Source organism: Lolium perenne, chromosome 1 (genome assembly GCF_019359855.2).
Source record: "Lolium perenne isolate Kyuss_39 chromosome 1, Kyuss_2.0, whole genome shotgun sequence".
NCBI lineage: Eukaryota > Viridiplantae > Streptophyta > Magnoliopsida > Poales > Poaceae > Lolium > Lolium perenne.
The window spans coordinates 219,089,072-219,106,241 of NC_067244.2; the positions used below are offsets into that span (position 1 = coordinate 219,089,072).

Genomic DNA, 17,170 nt, shown 5'->3' on the forward strand with positions numbered 1-17,170 from the left:
ATTTAATCTTCTTGTTATGTTGATTTTCTACTTCACTTTGGAATTCCTTAAACTTCTCGAAAGTTTCGGATTTATGTTTCATGAAATAGATATACCCATATCTACTCGGATCATCTGTGAAGGTTAGAACATAACGATAACCACCGCGTGATGCTACACTCATTGGTCCGCACACATCGGTATGTATGATTTCCAATAAGTCTGTAGCTCGCTCCATAATACCAGAAAATGGAGTCTTAGTCATTTTTCCCATTAGACATGCTTCGCATCTATCAAGTGACTCAAAGTCAAGTGATTCAAGTAATCCATCGGTATGGAGTTTCTTCATGCGTTTCACTCCAATATGACCAAGACGATAGTGCCACATATAAGTAGAATTATCATTCAATTTAATTCGCTTAGCATCAATGTTATGTATATGTGTATCACTACTATCGAGATCTAACAGAAATAAGCCATTCTTTTCAGGTGCTCGAACATAAAAGATATTATTCATAAAAATAGAACAACCATTATTCTCAGACTTGAATGAATAACCGTCTTGCATTAAACAAGATCCAGATATAATGTTCATGCTCAACGCGGGTACAAAATAACAATTATTGAGGCTTGAAACTAATCCCGAAGGTAGATGTAGAGGAAGTGTGCCGACAGCGATCACATCGACTTTGGATCCATTTCCAACGCGCATCGTCACTTCATCCTTCAATAGTCTTCGTTTATTCTTTAGTTCCTGTTTCGAGTTACAAATATGAGCAACCAAACCAGTATCAAATACCTAGGTACTAGTACGAGAACCAGTAAGATAAACATCTATAACATGTATATCAGATGTACCTTCTTTCTTCTTCTTGACAAGGCCGCTCTTCAGATCCGCCAAATACTTGGAGCAATTACGCTTCCAGTGTCCCTTCTCCTTGCAGTAATAGCACTCAGCATCAGGCTTAGGGCCAGTCTTAGGTTTCACAGGAGGCGTGGCAGCTTTCTTGCCACCCTTCTTGAATTTTCCCTTAGACTTGCCCTGTTTCTTGAAACTGGTGGTCTTGTTGACCATCAACACTTGGTGCTCTTTCTTGATCTCAATCTCAGCAGATTTCAGCATGGCGAAGAGTTCAGGTAACTCTTTGTTCATGTTCTGCATATTGTAGTTCATCACAAAGTTCTTGTAACTAGGTGGCAGTGATTGAAGGACACGATTAATCCCCAGTCTGTTAGGAATCACTATTCCCAGATCACTGAGTTTCTTCGCATGCCCGGTCATGGCGAGCATGTGCTCACTAACGGAGCTGCCTTCTTCCATCATGCAGCTGAAGAAGTGTTTCGATGCTTCATAGCATTCCACGGCCGCATGAGTTTCAAAGATAGCTTTCAGCTCATTGACCAACTCATGAGGATCGTGGTGCTCAAAACGTTTTTGAAGATCGGCTTCCAGACTGCATAGGATGGCACACTGAACTTGAGAGTACCGAGTTTTCCGAGTCTCGTAAACATTCTTTACTTCATCGGTTTCAGTTTCTGCAGGAGGGTCACCTAGCGGTGCATCAAGCACATATTGCAGATTTCCGCCAGCGAGGAAGATCAAACCTTAAGTGTGTCACCCTACGGTTCGTGAACTATGTGGACATGGGTGAGAACTCTCTTCGACCAATAACCAATAGCGGGATCTGGAGATCCATAATGGCTCCCACACATTCAACGATGACTCAGTGATCGAATGAACCATTCACATATGATACCAATTCCCTTTGTCACGCGATATTTTACTTGTTCGAGGTTTGATCATCGGTATCACTCTATACCTTGTTCAACCTTGTCTCCTGACAAGTACTCTTTACTCGTACCATGGTATGTGGTCTCTTATGAACTTATTCATATGCTTGCAAGACATTAGACGACATTCCACCGAGAGGGCCCAGAGTATATCTATCCGTCATCAGGATGGACAAATCCCACTGTTGATCCATATGCCTCAACTCATACTTTCCGGATACTTAATCCCACCTTTATAACCACCCATTTACGCAGTGGCGTTTGATGTAATCAAAGTACCTTTCCGGTATAAGTGATTTACATGATATCATGGTCGAAAGGACTAGGTAACTATGTATCGAAAGCTTATAGCAAATAACTTAATGACGTGATCTTATGCTACGCTTAATTGGGTGTGTCCATTACATCATTCATATAATGATATAACCTTGTTATTAATAACATCCAATGTTCATGATTATGAAACTAATCATCTATTAATCAACAAGCTAGTTAAGAGGCTTACTAGGGACTCATTGTTGTTTACATATCACACATGTATCAATGTTTCGGTTAATACAATTATAGCATGGTATATAAACATTTATCATAAACATAAAGATATATAATAACCACTTTTAGTATTGCCTCTTGGGCATATCTCCAACAAGAACGCCATGCCGCTCGACCAGGCTTGCGCCTGGTCGAGGGAGCAGTGGGAGAAGGAGGAGGCGGAGCGGCAGGCGAGGCTCCTCCAGGACGTCGCTCGCTACCGCCGGCCTGCGACTCCTCCATCCGGCGCCACCGTCCCCGTCATCGACCTCGAAGCCTCCGACGACGACCTGTACAAGCCATCGCCGTCCCCGCCTCGCACCAGTGGCCGGTGGGGAAACGCCGGCCAAGGCAGCAGCCAGGCGGCTTCGGCGCCGCCGCAGTTCGACGATGGCGGCGACGACGACTGATACGTCCCAAACGTATCTATAATTTCTTATGTTCCATGCTACTTTTATGATGATACTCACATGTTTTATACACATTATATGTCATATTTATGCGTTTTCTGGAACTAACCTATTGACGAGATGCCGAAGGGCCAGTTGCTGTTTTCTGCTGTTTTTGGTTCCAGAAATCCTAGTAAGGAAATATTCTCGGAATCGGACGAAATCAATGCCCAGCATCCTATTTTTCCACGAAGCTTCCAGAACACCCGAGAGCCACCAGAGGGGAGCCTTGGTGGGCCTAGATGATAGGGCGGCGCGGCCAGGGCCTGGGCCGCGCCCCCCTGTTGTGTCATCGCCCCGTCAGCCCTCCGACTCTGCTTCTTCGCCTATTTAAAGGTTCCTGACCTAAAACCTCGAGACGAAAAAAGCCACGGTACAAGAAACCTTGCAGAGCCGCCGCCATCGCGAAGCCAAGATCTGGGGGACAGGAGTCTCTGTTCCGGCACGCCGTCGGGACGGGGAAGTGCCCCCGGAAGGCTCCTCCATCGACACCACCGCCATCTTCATCAACGCTGTTGTCTCCCATGAGGAGGGAGTAGTTCTCCATCGAGGCTAAGGGCTGTACCGGTAGCTATGTGGTTAATCTCTCTCCTATGTACTTCAATACAATGATCTCATGAGCTGCCTTACATGATTGAGATTCATATGAGCTTTGTATCACTATTAGTCTATGTGCTACTCTTGTGATGTTATTAAAGTAGTCTATTCCTCCTTCACGGTGTAATGGTGACAGTGTGTGCATCGTGTAGTACTTGGCGTAGGCTATGATCATAATCTCTTGTAGGTTATGGAGTTAATTATTACTATGATAGTATTGATGTGATTTATTCCCCCTTCGTAGTGTGATGGTGACAGTGTGCATGCTATGTTAGTACTCGGTTTAAATTGCAAAGATCTATTATGCTCTAAAGGTTACTTAAATATGAATGTCGAATGTTGTGGAGCTTGTTAACTCCGGCATTGAGGTGCTCTTGTAGCCCTACACAACGAATGATGTTCATTATCAAACAAGAGTATATGTAGCACAAAGGAAGAGAACTTATTTATTATGTGATCAATGTTGAGAGTGTCCACTGGTGAAAGTATGATCCCTAGGCCTTGTTTCCAAATACTGCAATCATCGCTTGTTTACTGTTTTACTGCATCTTTACTTCCTGCAATATTACTACCATCATCTGCACGCCAGCAAGCACTTTTCTGGCGCCGTTACTACTGCTCATATTCATTCATACCACTTGTATTTCACTATCTCTTCGCCGAACTAGTGCACCTATACATCTGACAAGTGTATTGGGTGTGTTGGGGATACAAGAGACTTCTTGTATCGTGATTGCAGGGTTGCTTGAGAGGGATATCTTTGTCCTCTTCCTCCCTGAGTTCGATAAACCTTGGGTGATCCACTTAAGGGAAACTTGCTGCTGTTCTACAAACCTCTGCTCTTGGAGGCCCAACACTGTCTACAAGAATAGAAGCACCCGTAGACATCAAGCACTTTTCTGGCGCCGTTGCCGGGGAGGAAAGGTAAAAGGCACTCATACTCCGGTCCCAAGTAACTAAGTACTTTTCTGGCGCCATTGTGTGAGTGTTAGAAGATATTTCCTTTAGATCCTGCAATTGCATCTTTTTGTTTCTTGTTTACACTAGTAAGGCATAATGGAAAACAACAAAAATATGAGAGATCTTTATGAACTTTATCTTGAATTAGGACATGATGTGTTTGAAGAGAGAATTAAAAAACCCATGGAACTTTATATGCATGCTAATGGGAATGTTATTAATATGAATGCTTTGAACACTATTGTTGCTAATGCTATGGAAAATTCTAAGCTTGGGGAGGTCGGTTTTGATGAAAATGATCTCTTTAGTCCTCCGGGTATTGAGGAGAAAGTTTATGTTGATTATGATATGCCTCCCATATATGATGATTATAATGATAGTGGTCTTTTGGTGCTGCCTACTATGGAGGATAAAGCTTGCTATGCCTCCTATATTTGATGATAGCTACTTTGTTGAATTTGCTCCCACTACAATTAATAAGAATGACTATGCTTATGTTGGGAGTAGTAATTATTTTATGCATGAGACTCATGATAAGAATGCTTTATGTGATATTTATATTGTTGAATTTGCTCATGATGCTACTGAAAGTTATTATGAGAGAGGAAAATATGGTTGTAGAAGTTTCCATGTTACTAAAACACCTCTCTATATGCTGAAATTTTTGAAGTTACACTTGTTTTATCTTTCTATGCTTGTTGCATTATGCTTCATGAATTTGTTTATTTACAAGATTCCTTTTCATAGGAAGTGGGTTAGGCTTAAATTTGTTTTGAATTTGCTTCTTGATGCTCTCTTTTGCTTCAACTCTTATTTCTTGCGAGTGCATCATTAAAACTGCTGAGCCCATCTTAATGGCTATAAAGAAAGAACTTCTTGGGAGATAACCCATGTCTTTATTTTACTACAGCAATTTTGTTTTATATTTGTGTCTTGGAAGTTGTTACTACTGTAGCAACCTCTCCTTATCTTTATTTTATTGCATTGTTGTGCCAAGTAAAGTCTTTGATAGTAAGGTTGATACTAGATTTGGATTACTGCGCAGAAACAGATTTCTTGTTGTCACGAATTTCGATCTGCCTAGGTAGCTCAGAAAAATCTGCCAATTTACGTGCGTGATCCTCAGATATGTACGCAACTTTCATTCAATTTGGGCATTTTCATTTGAGCAAGTCTGGTGCCTCAATAAAATTCGTCTTTACGGACTGTTCTGTTTTGACAGATTCTGCCTTTTATTTCGCATTGCCTCTTTTGTTGTGTTGGATGGATTTCTTTGTTCCATTACCTTCCAGTAGCTTTGTGCAATGTCCAGAAGTGTTAATAATGATTGTGTCACCTCTGAATATGTGAATTTTTGATTATGCACTAACCCTCTAATGAGCTTGTTTTGAGTTTGGTGTGGAGGAAGTTTTCAAGGGTCAAGAGAGGAGGATGATATACTATGATCAAGAAGAGTGAAGAGTCTAAGCTTGGGGATGCCCCCGTGGTTCATCCCTGCATATTTCAAGAAGACTCAAGCATCTAAGCTTGGGGATATCCAAGGTATCCCCTTCTTCATCGACAACTTATCAGGTCATTTCTCTTGAAACTATATTTTTATTCAGTCACATCTTATGTACTTTACTTGGAGCGTCTGTGTGCTTTTATTTTCGTTTTGTTATTTTCATTCTCTGAATAAATACATGCTTGTGTGGGAGAGAGACACGCTCCGCTGTTGCATATGAACACATGTGTTCTTAGCTTTATCTTTAATGTTCATGGCGAAGGTTGAAACTGCTTCGTTCATCGTTATATGGTTGGAAACGGAAAATGCCGCATGTGGTAATTGGTATATTGTCTTGAATAATTTGATACTTGGCAATTGTTGTGCTCATATAGATCATGTTTAAGCTCTTGCATCATGTACTTTGCACCTATTAATGAATAACTACATAGAGCTTGTTAAAATTTGGTTTGCATGATTGATCTCTAGAGTCTAGATATTTTCTGGTTAAGGTGTTTGAACAACAAGGAGACAATGTAAAGTCTTATAATAGTTACAATATGTTCATATGTGAGCTTTGCTGCACCGTTTTATACTTGAGTTTGCTTCAAACAACCTTGCTAGCCTAGCCTTGTATTGAGAGGAATTCTTCTCGTGCATCCAAATCCTTGAGCCAAAAACTATGCCATTTGTGTCCACCATACCTACCTACTGTGGCACCCCCGGGATCAGGATTAGACAAATACCAGATCTTCGTCTGACATAAGCCTAACCTAGAGCTCGAGAGACTACAGTGAGAGAATCGGTAACACAACAGTGACTCTACGACTCAAGAAGTAATACAAGCTCATAACTGAGCGAAGAACCAAAGCATTACAAGCAGAGGTCACTGACCTGGCATACATCAATCAACGGAAGCAAAGTTATGCTATTATACATAGCAAGATAGCAAAAGGCCTAAGAGGCCAGGAGCATAACGGCGACGTCCCAGCCCATAGATTCCAGGCTGCCACCTGGGAACCCCAAGCTACTCGTCGATGTCGACTAGAAACCACCATCTGTTGGAGCGACTTCGTCTGAAACAAAGGCATGCAAAGCTGAGTACAGAGACTCAGCAAGACTTAGTACAACCTTTTAGCAAAGCGGGTATGCGGACTTTCTGTGGAGCTTCTTTTGCGTAAAGCCAATTTTCCTTTGTAAGATAAGAGAGAAGAGAAGCTCGACTACTTAGAACCTTTAAAAGGGGATAAGAGAGCGATATCTTTATCTTTATTGATCATCATATTGTCTCCACCAATCTTCATCATCTCGAACCACTATCCTCGGATCACCCCCTCAACACCCGGAGAAGGTATCCGTAAACACACATTGGTTGCCAAGTTTTACGATTAGGTTCATGTTCTCTATGATCTCCACGTCCGTTCCCAAGTCGTCCATAACCGTGGACACGGCTTTTCGAAAAGATTTAACCCTGCAGGGGTGCACAACTTTACCCACACGTGCCAACCGACTCTTAATGCCAAGCTATAAGCTCTCTTCCTTGGAAAGCCGGCAGAGGGTGGTTGACCACGACCTTTACCTTGCTGTCGCCGAGACCATGAGTCACGCGCTAAGGATTGTTCCGCCGTAACGGGTCAAGTCCCGAAGTCGGTCCTTAACGATGTGAGGCGAGGTGGGTTTCTCCAGGGACTCTAACCCCAGCCACCACGGCCACGCTTACCTACCTGTATGCTATGCACCTTTTCACAAACATTTTCAATGCATATGACCAAATAACGCGCAAACTATGTGACTCATGGAATCTACTAGGCAAGTTAGTGAGTCGAGAGGGTACCATAATAGGGCCTCGTGTGGTTGTACGCTCGGTCTTGGTTCAAGAGGCGAGAACTCGCATCCTAGGGTCGGCAGAAACGAAACAACCCACCACATCCCAATGTGGCCTCTCGTCTAAGCCTTTAATCATGTTTAACAACATCTCTATACTTACCACGTCAACCTGTCATGCTAGATTCATTTCATTGTAAGGCTCCAGTCCGAAGACCGGAGTAATAGCGTAACAAACTAAGCATAAAGAGATAAAGGCTCTAGCGATGCACACATGCCAAACCTAGTTATGCTAGGAGCAGTGGATCAGGTATTTGAGGCTACAAGGGTGGAACATGCAATTGATAGGATAACTCTACCTATCGATAAAAGACAGTTGAATCGTGTGCAATATGTAGGAACCAGAAGTAAAAGCATTTCGAAAACATATATGAACCAGGCTAGGGCTTGCCTTTGTCCCTGACAAAAATGAAGTGGATCTTCGAAGATCCCATGCTTGACTTGTTCGTCGGTGGACAATTATTGATCTTCGGTGTTGTTGATCTTCATCGTCTCGGACTCGTACTCTATCGATCGCGAAGAAGCAAACATTGGAAAGGTAAAACAATCAACACGTGGCATCGATGCAATGCTCATACAAGGATGATGATATGACATGTTAAAGGTATGGAAACTAACCCTAATACATCATCAATTTAAATGGAATTCAAGTGCATAAAAACATTGCATTTCGATGACTTCCATAAAGTGGTATTTCGTTATTCTAACAAAATTGTTAATTGAAGTTGTTCAAAAATGCATGATAATAACTTAAATAGGTAGGTTTCACTTTTCTGAACGTTATGATATCTGGTTTGTAATTTTCGGTTAAAGTATGAATTACTTATGGATTTTATCAGGTTTCACATTTCCTGAAATTCCTGCAACAGGGGGAAACGAGTTTCAAAGAAGGCAGCTACTAGGTACTCCTCTCAGCTCAGAAACCAGTAAGCGACATGGTTTAGTCTGGACTCGACTACACATGCCGAGGCTGTGCTGAACTTAGTGAAAACGTCACTTCCAGAAGGCATGGCTGTAGCTAACCTGACATCCTGAAACTAGCTAGGATAACTATATACAGAGTAACGATGCAGCAAGTCTAAGTTTAGAGTGTGTTTTTACTATTTTTTTCAGAGATTGACGACCAGTCCTGAAGTTGTATTAAACATCACTCAGAAATATGGTACTAGCAGATCATATTGACAGGAACAAGTGCTCACACGAAAAGTGTGAGTAGCCGAACTTTAGTTTCTACAGAAGGTGTACTAGCTGCCATGACAAACACTATGATCTGATACGTATTTGCAGGCCAGGAGCATGTAAAGCTGAACCTTCTTCTATCTCTGGCCAGGATTACTAACAGCAACATATGCGTGCTTACAAACCGGAGTATGTGTTTAGAAACTGATGTTTGTGTGTGCATCTTCTAGGCTTACATACACACGTACCAAACTGGTTTGCCTCTAAACCAACAGCAGCAGGCAAACAACGGAAACTTCTGTACGAAGATGATTCTGAATATGAAGTGGTCATTACCAGTTATACCTGATCGAGAGAGAGAGAACAGATAAGCTCGGGAGAACTGACTGCTCACCATGAACGCCATTGAGTGGCCGGAGAGGTCAGATAGCGATGACACGGCCAGCCGACGTTCGGGAAGACGCGGACGGCGGCGTCGATTCCTGGCCACCCGCGTCGATTCCTTCGGTGTGGAGGTAGCACCTGACAAGGCAAAGCCTCCAGGATGCTCGCCGGAGCTTCGGGCGGCCGGCAGCGGCGGTGCTGAACGGCAGCCGTGCTAGGGTTTCAGGAGAGCTCCGCGAGTGAGCGAGGAAGGGAAGGTGAGTGAGGGGAGAGGGCAGGGCGTCGTGGAGGCTTATCCCCGCCCAGGGGCGGCGAGCGGCGGCGCGAATCCCTTCGGGGATCGACGACGTAGGCGGCGACAGGCAGGAGCCTGTGTGGCTGTAGGTAGAAGACAAGGGGTGGGTTTTCAGAAAACCCCCTATGTCTTGGAGATTTCCGGGGAAATTTAAAAACAGGCCATATTTCCATATCATTTTCTATTTTCGCAACCTTTTGAGAGATTCAAAATAACTGCAAACTTTATATAAAATATTTAGTGGCCTTCCTAATAAAAGTTGAAAGTCCATACATTTTTGTTTTGAGGTTTTCAAACATGTGAACACATTTCAAATAGAGAAAGACTTGCATAAACCTAGGGTTTCCACTTTAATTTATTTGCAAAATTTTCTTAATGCAAATTACATGATGCTCATGATGCACAAAACAACTCCTAATTATGTTTAGCAAAACAGGGATGTTACAACTCTATCCCCCTTACAAGAATCTCGTCCCCGAGATTCCTAAGGTAGGAAAAGAGAAGGTAACAAGGACTACACCGTCCTTCAACAAGCTTGTCGATACCACGACGATCTTCTATGTTGAAGAAGTTGATCCACGACACCATGAATGAAGCGCTTCATTTTCTTCCCTTGAGGTTGTTGCTCAACTGCACCTAAAGGAAAGAGGGAACAACTCTGGAACGATGGATCTTCACGAAGATCGAGTATTTCATGGTTAACTCATGGAAGGAATGTTCAAAAACATCTCTTGAACTAACCAACATGAAACACGTCAAGGTAACGGAGGAGACAAAAGAAGTTTCAAATTTTGGTAGACAATTTCTCCACGCTTGACGAAGGGACAAGGTAGCGAGGAGTTAAATTGCCTTTGATACCATAACGAGGCACTCTTGGAGAGTGTAACTCGTAGAAGCACAAATGATTATCCAACGAGAGCAACTTTGAATTTCAAAATCATAGTCACTCTTTTGGTATGGGTACATGAAACGATTGAGGTGCATTCAAAAGGCTGGGGACCATAGATGGCTGACGGATTCACACAACGTGTGAATTGATTAGAAATTCAGGTACTGGCCAACAGAAAGGGAAGGGTACTGGCTAGAGAAGTGCCAAGGATCAGCGAAGATTGAAATTTCTCCGAAGGAAATTGTTGTCACCGGAGAAATAACTTCAAGGGATTGACCGAAAGACATTTAGCAACTTTGTTTGTAATGTTCTCCTTGATGTTTTAGACACCAATATTAGGCTATGGACCAGCCTTCAATAGATCATCAAGTGAAGGTCGGACTTCGGAATTGAAAAGGCATCATAAGGGCAACTCCTAGAATAAGTCGCAAAAGATCCTTATGGAGAGTGGTTATTCTTGTTACTTCAAGGATCTTGGCATTAGGTCTTCCGACTAATTGTGTTAACCACAACATCAATCTTACCGGATTTGCGAAGAGACCTATGTCAAAACTCCTTGAGAAACACTAACCATCGTTGCTGCTTGAGATTCAGCTTAGGTTAGGTGTAGAGATATTTTAGACTCATAATGTACGAATAGAAATTGCAACAACTACCACCAAGGTAAAGTTACTAGATTCTCAAGATATGGACCACAATGTCAAGCTCTAAAGGATTGAGCTAGATTGCATAACACATATGGATGCGACTGCCAAAGGTAATTGCGTGCATATGAATTTGCAATGTAACACAAGTGAGTCCTGATGGGGACATCAAAGAAGATTTTGAAGTTCTTAAGCTTCTTCTCTTTCTTGAACGAATCAGTCAGCGGCTTAATGTGCATAGAGGAACTTTTCAAGGAATGGAGGTAAAAACCTTGCATCTCAAGATAACTTTGCACTTGCCTGACCAACTTGTGATGATTCCCGAGGATAACAAAGGGAACTCAACTTAGATCCACGACGACATCTTTCAGCAAATGCACGTGAACCAGAGAATGTCACTTCCAACATCCAGAACACATACTTCGTGACAACACAAAGATGGTTCTTAAAAATTTCCAACATAGTGCCAAACATCCAATATGAACATGTTTAAACATGGAGAAAATAAGAATGCCATCGATGGGCTCAATAACAAACTTATCAAGATACTCCAATGAGGGACTCATATTCTCTATGAACTTGACAGAAATATTGATCAGACCAAAGACATGATGGTGTACGAAGGCGAGACACCATGAGTAAAAACATCATCAAGATAGTCCTTGGAACGGAGTTTGATTTGACGATAGCCCAAACTCAAATCAAATATGGGGAAGATATCATATCCATTGAGGAGATACTTTCAGACTTCAACACAAACAACACTAGACATCCCTTTATGAAGGAACAAAATTGGATAGAGCTCTTGTCTTTCAACTCTCCATGTTATTGTTTAAGCTCAACCAATTAATCCTGGGTATATTGTACGGTTTCTTGGAGAAAGGAGAAGTTCACAGAACTAACTAACTCATGAACTCGATAACACGGTCATGTAACAACATGGTAATACTTCTAGAAAGACAACTAGAATATCACGAACCACCGGTATATCACTGAGTTCGAGAGGGGATCTTGCTTTACAAAGCAACCGATGTGGTCTTAAGAGCTTTGGCATAACCTAACTCTTTGACCGAATATGTGAGCCTGAACAAATGAACTTGGCAACACAATCAAACTTCGCTTAGTAATTAGCGAACCAATCATGCTAAGAATGACACAATTGTCCTTGGATTTCAGAGCAATTAGAATTGCTAAGAATCTCGGATAGCCACATCAATAAGTACACCCCAACATTCCCAAGCACGGACAGCTCGGAGGAAGGTTGAGTAAAGATGTGCAAGAGAATCACTTCATCAATAAGGCCATGATATACAACACGACCTCATGATATAAAAGATGGTGATACTCTAAGGTAGAACAGAATAGAAGCTAACGAGACCTCTTAATCTGCGGATTACAAAACTTTGACCAAGTCCTAGAAATGGACAAGGTACTGGAGTTTGTTTCTCCTAACATATCGAAGTGGAATGTCCTGACGAACCACAAGAGTAATATACACTGAAGAACACCAATGCACATTTACAACTTGGCTGCTAACTAGCAGACAAGGTCGGAAAGCGACTAAAGAGGAGGGACACAATCAGGATCAGAATTCCTGAGATGTAGATGCACAAGTTAACACTTTTGTGAAACTCATGCTCAAAAAGGGAGGTGTGGCGGAGTTACAGGCATAGATGTGAGACTGACAAAGAGAACTCTTATCGTGGTCCATTTGGTTCAATGATAGAACCTCTGCGATAGCTAGTGGAAGGGAAAGATCTTTATTGCCGCAATTCAACACGACAATAACCACAAGCTTGAAGGCTAGAACGATTTGAATTTAGCCATCCCGATGTAATGTTTGAACATTAACACCAGTGTTTAATGGCATGGATCTTGGGTTAAAGGCCAGCTTCATGTACTAAGATTCAAACACTTGAATCCAGCACAATCGGGGACCTTCGGTTCAAGTCCAAGGGTTAAAACTGAGAGAAAGGAGTAACCACTAGATGAGTGACACAGAGGACGCTGCTGAGGTAGTGATCACTATGTAGCTTCTAGAAGACATGCATAGCTTCCAAAGTACCACGCAAATAGAAAGGAGGCATTCAAGGCGAAAGGAAACCTCGAAGCCGAGAACAGAATGATGTGGAACCCACAAAATAGAGGGATCAAGATGGAAAGGAATCTCTCTGTTGAAACAAAACAAAACAAAGAGGAAGCACAGAACACACACGACTCTAGAAAACTCTGCACTAGGTCAACTGGTTTAGAAACGACATGCCCTTGAGGCACCTAAGTTTGAAAGACTAGAAGAGATAGAAAAACTTTCAAACCAACACAAGGTAAGGCACCTTAGAATTAGAGTGATACCAGATAAGGAGTAAAAAGAAGCCTAATCAGATTTTCGCAAATACTTTTACCTTTCAAATAGTTTTAAAAAACACTAGACTCAACATCGACCAGTAGAAAGGGCTTCCTACAGGCAGTCCTGCTCTGATACCAAAACCTGTGGCACCCCCGGGATCAGGATTAGACAAATACCAGATCTTCGTCTGACATAAGCCTAACCTAGAGCTCGAGAGACTACAGTGAGAGAATCGGTAACACAACAGTGACTCTACGACTCAAGAAGTAATACAAGCTCATAACTGAGCGAAGAACCAAAGCATTACAAGCAGAGGTCACTGACCTGGCATACATCAATCAACGGAAGCAAAGTTATGCTATTATACATAGCAAGATAGCAAAAGGCCTAAGAGGCCAGGAGCATAACGGCGACGTCCCAGCCCATAGATTCCAGGCTGCCACCTGGGAACCCCAAGCTACTCGTCGATGTCGACTAGAAACCACCATCTGTTGGAGCGACTTCGTCTGAAACAAAGGCATGCAAAGCTGAGTACAGAGACTCAGCAAGACTTAGTACAACCTTTTAGCAAAGCGGGTATGCGGACTTTCTGTGGAGCTTCTTTTGCGTAAAGCCAATTTTCCTTTGTAAGATAAGAGAGAAGAGAAGCTCGACTACTTAGAACCTTTAAAAGGGGATAAGAGAGCGATATCTTTATCTTTATTGATCATCATATTGTCTCCACCAATCTTCATCATCTCGAACCACTATCCTCGGATCACCCCCTCAACACCCGGAGAAGGTATCCGTAAACACACATTGGTTGCCAAGTTTTACGATTAGGTTCATGTTCTCTATGATCTCCACGTCCGTTCCCAAGTCGTCCATAACCGTGGACACGGCTTTTCGAAAAGATTTAACCCTGCAGGGGTGCACAACTTTACCCACACGTGCCAACCGACTCTTAATGCCAAGCTATAAGCTCTCTTCCTTGGAAAGCCGGCAGAGGGTGGTTGACCACGACCTTTACCTTGCTGTCGCCGAGACCATGAGTCACGCGCTAAGGATTGTTCCGCCGTAACGGGTCAAGTCCCGAAGTCGGTCCTTAACGATGTGAGGCGAGGTGGGTTTCTCCAGGGACTCTAACCCCAGCCACCACGGCCACGCTTACCTACCTGTATGCTATGCACCTTTTCACAAACATTTTCAATGCATATGACCAAATAACGCGCAAACTATGTGACTCATGGAATCTACTAGGCAAGTTAGTGAGTCGAGAGGGTACCATAATAGGGCCTCGTGTGGTTGTACGCTCGGTCTTGGTTCAAGAGGCGAGAACTCGCATCCTAGGGTCGGCAGAAACGAAACAACCCACCACATCCCAATGTGGCCTCTCGTCTGAGCCTTTAATCATGTTTAACAACATCTCTATACTTACCACGTCAACCTGTCATGCTAGATTCATTTCATTGTAAGGCTCCAGTCCGAAGACCGGAGTAATAGCGTAACAAACTAAGCATAAAGAGATAAAGGCTCTAGCGATGCACACATGCCAAACCTAGTTATGCTAGGAGCAGTGGATCAGGTATTTGAGGCTACAAGGGTGGAACATGCAATTGATAGGATAACTCTACCTATCGATAAAAGACAGTTGAATCGTGTGCAATATGTAGGAACCAGAAGTAAAAGCATTTCGAAAACATATATGAACCAGGCTAGGGCTTGCCTTTGTCCCTGACAAAAATGAAGTGGATCTTCGAAGATCCCATGCTTGACTTGTTCGTCGGTGGACAATTATTGATCTTCGGTGTTGTTGATCTTCATCGTCTCGGACTCGTACTCTATCGATCGCGAAGAAGCAAACATTGGAAAGGTAAAACAATCAACACGTGGCATCGATGCAATGCTCATACAAGGATGATGATATGACATGTTAAAGGTATGGAAACTAACCCTAATACATCATCAATTTAAATGGAATTCAAGTGCATAAAAACATTGCATTTCGATGACTTCCATAAAGTGGTATTTCGTTATTCTAACAAAATTGTTAATTGAAGTTGTTCAAAAATGCATGATAATAACTTAAATAGGTAGGTTTCACTTTTCTGAACGTTATGATATCTGGTTTGTAATTTTCGGTTAAAGTATGAATTACTTATGGATTTTATCAGGTTTCACATTTCCTGAAATTCCTGCAACAGGGGGAAACGAGTTTCAAAGAAGGCAGCTACTAGGTACTCCTCTCAGCTCAGAAACCAGTAAGCGACATGGTTTAGTCTGGACTCGACTACACATGCCGAGGCTGTGCTGAACTTAGTGAAAACGTCACTTCCAGAAGGCATGGCTGTAGCTAACCTGACATCCTGAAACTAGCTAGGATAACTATATACAGAGTAACGATGCAGCAAGTCTAAGTTTAGAGTGTGTTTTTACTATTTTTTTCAGAGATTGACGACCAGTCCTGAAGTTGTATTAAACATCACTCAGAAATATGGTACTAGCAGATCATATTGACAGGAACAAGTGCTCACACGAAAAGTGTGAGTAGCCGAACTTTAGTTTCTACAGAAGGTGTACTAGCTGCCATGACAAACACTATGATCTGATACGTATTTGCAGGCCAGGAGCATGTAAAGCTGAACCTTCTTCTATCTCTGGCCAGGATTACTAACAGCAACATATGCGTGCTTACAAACCGGAGTATGTGTTTAGAAACTGATGTTTGTGTGTGCATCTTCTAGGCTTACATACACACGTACCAAACTGGTTTGCCTCTAAACCAACAGCAGCAGGCAAACAACGGAAACTTCTGTACGAAGATGATTCTGAATATGAAGTGGTCATTACCAGTTATACCTGATCGAGAGAGAGAGAACAGATAAGCTCGGGAGAACTGACTGCTCACCATGAACGCCATTGAGTGGCCGGAGAGGTCAGATAGCGATGACAAGGCCAGCCGACGTTCGGGAAGACGCGGACGGCGGCGTCGATTCCTGGCCACCCGCGTCGATTCCTTCGGTGTGGAGGTAGCACCTGACAAGGCAAAGCCTCCAGGATGCTCGCCGGAGCTTCGGGCGGCCGGCAGCGGCGGTGCTGAACGGCAGCCGTGCTAGGGTTTCAGGAGAGCTCCGCGAGTGAGCGAGGAAGGGAAGGTGAGTGAGGGGAGAGGGCAGGGCGTCGTGGAGGCTTATCCCCGCCCAGGGGCGGCGAGCGGCGGCGCGAATCCCTTCGGGGATCGACGACGCAGGCGGCGACAGGCAGGAGCCTGTGTGGCTGTAGGTAGAAGACAAGGGGTGGGTTTTCAGAAAACCCCCTATGTCTTGGAGATTTCCGGGGAAATTTAAAAACAGGCCATATTTCCATATCATTTTCTATTTTCGCAACCTTTTGAGAGATTCAAAATAACTGCAAACTTTATATAAAATATTTAGTGGCCTTCCTAATAAAAGTTGAAAGTCCACACATTTTTGTTTTGAGGTTTTCAAACATGTGAACACATTTCAAATAGAGAAAGACTTGCATAAACCTAGGGTTTCCACTTTAATTTATTTGCAAAATTTTCTTAATGCAAATTACATGATGCTCATGATGCACAAAACAACTCCTAATTATGTTTAGCAAAACAGGGATGTTACACCTACCACATGGTATTTCTCTGCCATTCCAAGCAAATACTTCATGTGCTACCTTTAAACAATTCAAAAGCTATTATCTCTTATTTGTGTCAATGTTTTATAGCTCATGAGGAAGTATGTGGTGTTTTATCTGTCGATCTT

At 42.7% G+C, this 17,170-nt stretch overlaps 2 long non-coding RNA genes across 2 annotated transcripts; both read right to left on the reverse strand.

Moving 5' to 3' along the window:
* Positions 1–6,616: 6,616 nt before the first annotated feature.
* Positions 6,617–9,770, reverse strand: LOC139833410 (uncharacterized). The gene is made up of 2 exons (XR_011749108.1): positions 9,248–9,770; positions 6,617–8,180 (listed from the first exon to the last, which is right to left on the reverse strand). It is a non-coding gene; the product is annotated as an uncharacterized lncRNA (long non-coding RNA).
* Positions 9,771–13,668: 3,898 nt separating this feature from the next.
* Positions 13,669–16,935, reverse strand: LOC127327357 (uncharacterized). The gene is made up of 2 exons (XR_007868516.2): positions 16,300–16,935; positions 13,669–15,232 (listed from the first exon to the last, which is right to left on the reverse strand). It is a non-coding gene; the product is annotated as an uncharacterized lncRNA (long non-coding RNA).
* Positions 16,936–17,170: the final 235 nt, after the last annotated feature.